The sequence below is a fragment of the Myotis brandtii genome, unplaced genomic scaffold (assembly GCF_000412655.1).
Source record: "Myotis brandtii unplaced genomic scaffold, ASM41265v1 scaffold314, whole genome shotgun sequence".
Classification (NCBI taxonomy): Eukaryota; Metazoa; Chordata; class Mammalia; order Chiroptera; family Vespertilionidae; genus Myotis; species Myotis brandtii.
In genome coordinates this window covers 1,338,365-1,343,514 of record NW_005362033.1, presented here as the reverse complement: position 1 = coordinate 1,343,514, position 5,150 = coordinate 1,338,365, and positions in this window count along the sequence as shown.

Below are 5,150 nucleotides of genomic sequence, written 5' to 3'. Positions count from 1 at the left end.
CCCCCTGCCTGGGGAAAGGAGGGAGGCCGTGCTGTTTAATGGTTAGAGCCCTGGACGCTCCCTGTGACCTTGTGCAAGTCACTGCCCTTTCTGGTTTGACGTTTGCCCTGTCTGTCAGGTGAGGTGCGTGGAGGGGAGATGGAGGTGCTTTCAAATCCTAACGCTTTGATCCCGCGTAGTCGTCTCTGCGCGTTGACTGCTGCTCCCTGCAATGGGACACTTGCCGGAGCTGCGATCTTCGGGTGCCGTGTGCAGAGGGGTGCTCGGCCGGCCTGCTCGGCCTGGAGAGGCCGCCGGCGCCACGGGGGAGGGGCGCCCGAGGGCCCGCCGTCCTGGTAAGGAGGGCCCAGGGCTGGCGAAGGAAAACCGGCGTGGGGTTCCTCACGACAAAGCAAGTTGGCCTTTTCCCCGAGGCAGGAGCGATGCCAGGTGCCGGGTCAGGAGTGTGGATGAGCCGCCTTTAAAGCTGGGCTCCGCCTGTTGGTGGAAGGTGGTCAAGGGTCTTTCCCTTGGGAATCCCTGGCTGGCTCAGGCCGCGGTGCTCACTCATTTCTCGCTCTAATGGAGAACGTCCAGCTTACTTTTCAGCCTTTAGGGAGGCCTCTCCCGTTGGCTGACTGGCATTTGGGAACCTTTCTTGTCTTTGTGTTGTAACATCTTGGGTAAGGGGTGAGGGTCCCTGGGTGTTGGAAAGTCTTTTCTCACCTTTACACACTACGTGTCCCTAGAGTCTCACCCTCGCCCGTCACCCCTCTTCCCTTCCGCGGGTGCTCTGTCACTGCAGCCATGTTCCAGACACGTTTTCTCCGTTGGGTGTTGAACTCCAGCCAGTTACTGGAGGGAGCCACTAAGCTTGGGGGAGGGCATGTCTTTTCTTTTCTATTTCCTTTACAATAGGAAGCTGTACACCTGTGAAATGCCAAGGCAGCTGAGAGGTAGAAATTAAAGGGGATTTAAAATATGCAAATATCAGGGATGTAGGGATACAGATCCGATGGAAAGGACATGGTGCTGTGTCAGGAAGACGGGGCTTTTGAATTTTGCCTTGTCCATTTGTTGGCTGTGGGGCCCCAGAAAATTGTGTAACCCTTCTGAGCCTTAGTGTGCTGAGAGAGAGAGGGAGGGGGGAGGGAGGGGGAGAGAGGGAGGGAGAGAGAGAGATTTGTACTCACAGAGCCCTGAGGTTTAAGTGAACTGATGGCTGTAAACAGCTTAGTGCCTGGAACATAGTAGAGGTTCAATAAATTGTAGCTGTCACTGTTAATAACAGAATGATACAGTTAGGTTGAGAGGCTGTGCGGGACAGCTGCCCATCTGTGACCTGTGAGGAAGTACCCTTGCAGGCCCCATCACTTAAAAAAACATACCTGCTGGCAGAGTGAAGCCTCCTGCTTGCTAGTCAGTCACCTGGCAATACCTATGGAATCTCACAGTTCAGTTCAGTGCTAATGTATATTCTGTGCTGTGGTGACAGAGTGTAAAAGTGATTTTCAGGACATTTAGTATTGTTAGTATTCTTTTAAAAGTATGCCCCAGGGGGGGTTTGGAGGGAGGGGCATGTGGAAATAAAACAACAAAGCTCATGATTAAAGCAGCAGCTATGGGGCACACAAAGCAGTTCTCCAGCCGTTATGTGCTCCTCACAGCTGCTTTGTGAAGATGCTGTTGTCTTTCCACATCAGAGAGAGGACACTGAGGCTCAGGAGTGAAGGGACTGACGGGCTGGCAAGAGGGGGAGCTGGGGTTTCGCAGCTGCCTGGTCCTCGGGGGGTTATGGTATCGCGAGGGAGGACAGAGGTGCATGGAACAATGACGACTGAGAGAAGGCCACTCCATGGCTAAGTGCTCAGTCGTGTAGTGGGCTTGTCGGTGCTGTTAGGAGTCCAAAAGAATTCAGAAGAGCCAGGGTGATGGGGCTGGTTTCCTTGGGTCTGAGGGCTGTTCATGAGAATGGGTGAGGATTCCAGAGGCAAAGAAGGATACCCTGTGCCTGGAGACAGGTAAATTGGGGGTGTGGGGGTGGGGGTGGGGGTGGGGGGAAGGTGTGGGCACATCTGTGAGCACCAGTCTGAGTGGAACAGAGGTGGCTGTGGGGAATGAGGCAAGTAGGGTTTGGGCCAGTATGAAGCCCCGTTCTGGGTGGGTGACACCAAAGACTACATTCTTTAGCTAACTTCCACTTTTAGTCTCTCTGCACTCATTTTCCTCACTCATGAAAGACTACCCCTCAACCGCTCCATGGGGCTCACACCTAAGTTCATCAGTCCAGTTCAGTAGGCTTCTTGAGTGCCTGTTGGGTGCCAGGCTCTGGGATAGAAATATTAAAAAGATGCTCTTAGGGACCCTTCAGTAGCGGTAATATGCCGCCAAAGGTGTTCTGGACCTGCAAAGCATTAGGCTCATAGTAGCAGAGTCAGCAGAGTAACTATTACTCTGTCTCATGCCTAGCCTCATGTGGACATTCTAACCTGGTGCTATGTGGTCGAGCACATAGTCTGCCCATCTCGAGCAGCAGCTAAGCCCACAGTCTGACATGCACAGCCTGCATTTCTTGCATCCAACCTGCTCTTCATTCTGGAAGGTGGTTCCCGAGTAGGATGTGCGCTTCAGAGAGAGAGCCAGCAGTGGTGTAAGAGACTAAGTATGGAGAAGGAAAGATTACTTACTTTGATTTCCACCTTTTCTCTTCTGAAACAAGCTTCAAAGTGTGACTGTCTTAATCCCAACCCTCCAAGACCAACCACTGGGAGTTGGATGTGATAGGTCGGGAGTTCCTAAGCCAGGTCCATGTGCTCTGAAAGTGTTGGCGGTTTTTCTTGTGGCTGGAAAACGTTTTTTAGATAATCCTTTCCCAAGACTTGGATTCATTTGCATGAAAAGAACAGTGATTCTGACCAGAATATTGGGGGCGGGAGAAGGACCATCTGTTGTCCCCATAGTTCTGCTTTGATGAGCCTGTAAGGAGATTCTCTGCTGCAGGGTTATGTTTGTAAATTGGGTGGGGTGGACAGAACCCGCTTCCTAGTGCCCCATGAACGCTAGGCGTTTGATGCTAGCATGGCTGTTTGTACCAAGAATGACTAGTCCTTGCTCAGGTTGCTATGACTGTTGGCAGTGCGCAGAACTCTTTTACTGCAGTAATTTTTTTTTAGTCTTTACAACCCTGTGAGAGACACAGGAAGAAAACTGAAAGGAACTTATAATTATTAAGCACCTACTATATGCAAACTCTGCTCATGGGATCTCATTTAATCTTCACAACATTTAATTGTTTGAGTGCTATTGTCCCTGTATTGCTTATAAGGAAGTTGTGAGGTTAATGACTTGTGCAAGGTCAATGACAGGTAAACCCAGAATCCACTCCTGATCTAGTGCTCATCCTGTGATTCCATGTTGCTTTCGGCTCTACAGATCCCGGATTCAGGCTCATCAGAATCACCTGGAAGGCTTGTTCAAACAGTTGCCGACTCCACTCTCAGTTTCTGATTCAGTAGCTGGGGCCTAGCATTCTAACAAGTTCCCAGGTGCTGCTGCTGCTGCTGCTGGTCCAGGCAGCACACTTTGAGAATATTGCTCTACGTGAAAAGTTCCACTTCTTTAATATCTTTTTTTATCTTTCCTTAAACATTAAATGTGGATCTTATGGAAGACTAGAGGCTCAGTGCACAAAATTCATGCACGGGTAGTGTCCTTAGCGGCTGCCGGCTGCCAGCCAGAGCCCCAGGTGCTGCTGCTGCTGCTGCTGGTCCAGGCAGCACACTTTGAGAATATTGCTCTACGTGAAAAGTTCTACTTCTTTAATATCTTTTTTTATCTTTCCTTAAACATTAAATGTGGATCTTATGGAAGACTAGAGGCTCAGTGCACAAAATTCATGCACGGGTAGGGTCCTTAGCGGCTGCTGGCTGCCAGCCAGAGTGCCTCCCTTCCCCTGGCTGCCTGCCACCCCTGCTGGCTGGGGGGGCCTCCTTTCCCCAGGCCTCTTGCCACCACCGTCCCCTGTTCAAACTCCCGGTCCTGGGGACAATTTGCATATTAGGCTTTTATTATATAGGAGGGTAAGTATGACCATTTAGAATTCATTCATTCATTCAGTGGCCTAATAGTGACTGTCTGTAGGTAGCAAATTAAGCATTTGCCAGGATGTTCAGAGTAGTAAGGGAGCTAATATAGGTACCTAAGTCAGATAAAATAGAAAATAGTGGCACAAGATTGGACAGATAAATGAAGTAAGTAGTGATAATAATAAAGGCTTTTGCTTTTTTAAAAAGTTCAGTATTGCATTAATATGTGCCAGAGACTGAGGTAGGCACTTTATATATCTGCAGTCCTTTAAACTTCACAATAAAACTATGAGTAAGACACTGTTACTATTTCCATTTGCAGATGGGGACACTGCAGCAACGAGGTCACACAGCTCGCAGTGAGGGAGCTGGAGTGGAACCCAGCATTCTGCTCCAGAGCTGGTGTTCTGTTACCCATGGGAGGGGGAGGGAGCGCTCAGGAAGGGGAAGGAGGAACTCTGAAGGACTCAGAGGTGGTGGTGCTGCGCAGGGCTTTGACAGATGGGTAGGATTTGAGTCCGAGACAGCAGCTTGATTGAAGGCTGGGTATTAGGGGTAGGTGGGGGTTGGAATTGGTTCTATTTGCCTAGCAAGGGGAGTGCTGTGGAAGATGAGACTGGAAAGGTAGGATAAGACCTGATTGTGGAGGGCTTCAAATGGTGGGCAAGTACAAATAGTTTGGACTCTTACGTTGGTGGTACTGGGGAGCCATGAGACATTTCTAGGGAGGGGAGCGGTACGAATGTCATTACAGAGGCAGGGAGGTTTCTCCTTGACAGTCACCAAAAGGTCATTCTTTCTTACTAGCAGAGCCCTCATCTGCGCAGAACGGGGCCTGCAAGGAAGTCAGTATGGGCAGTGCCAGTCCCTCTGAGGCCTGGAGCCTTCCTGTGAGCCCCCTCAGAGATGAGGAGGTACAGCAGCGATGCATCAGAGATGACAGGTTGATGGAGCTCGGGGTGAGGTCTGGCATTCTGAGAGCTGGACAGCTTATGAAGCACCAGACACCAAAAGCCGCGTGCTGAGGTACCTGCTCCTCGCTTGCCCTGCTTTCCATGTGCAAGAGCAGGAGCCGAGACACCAGGC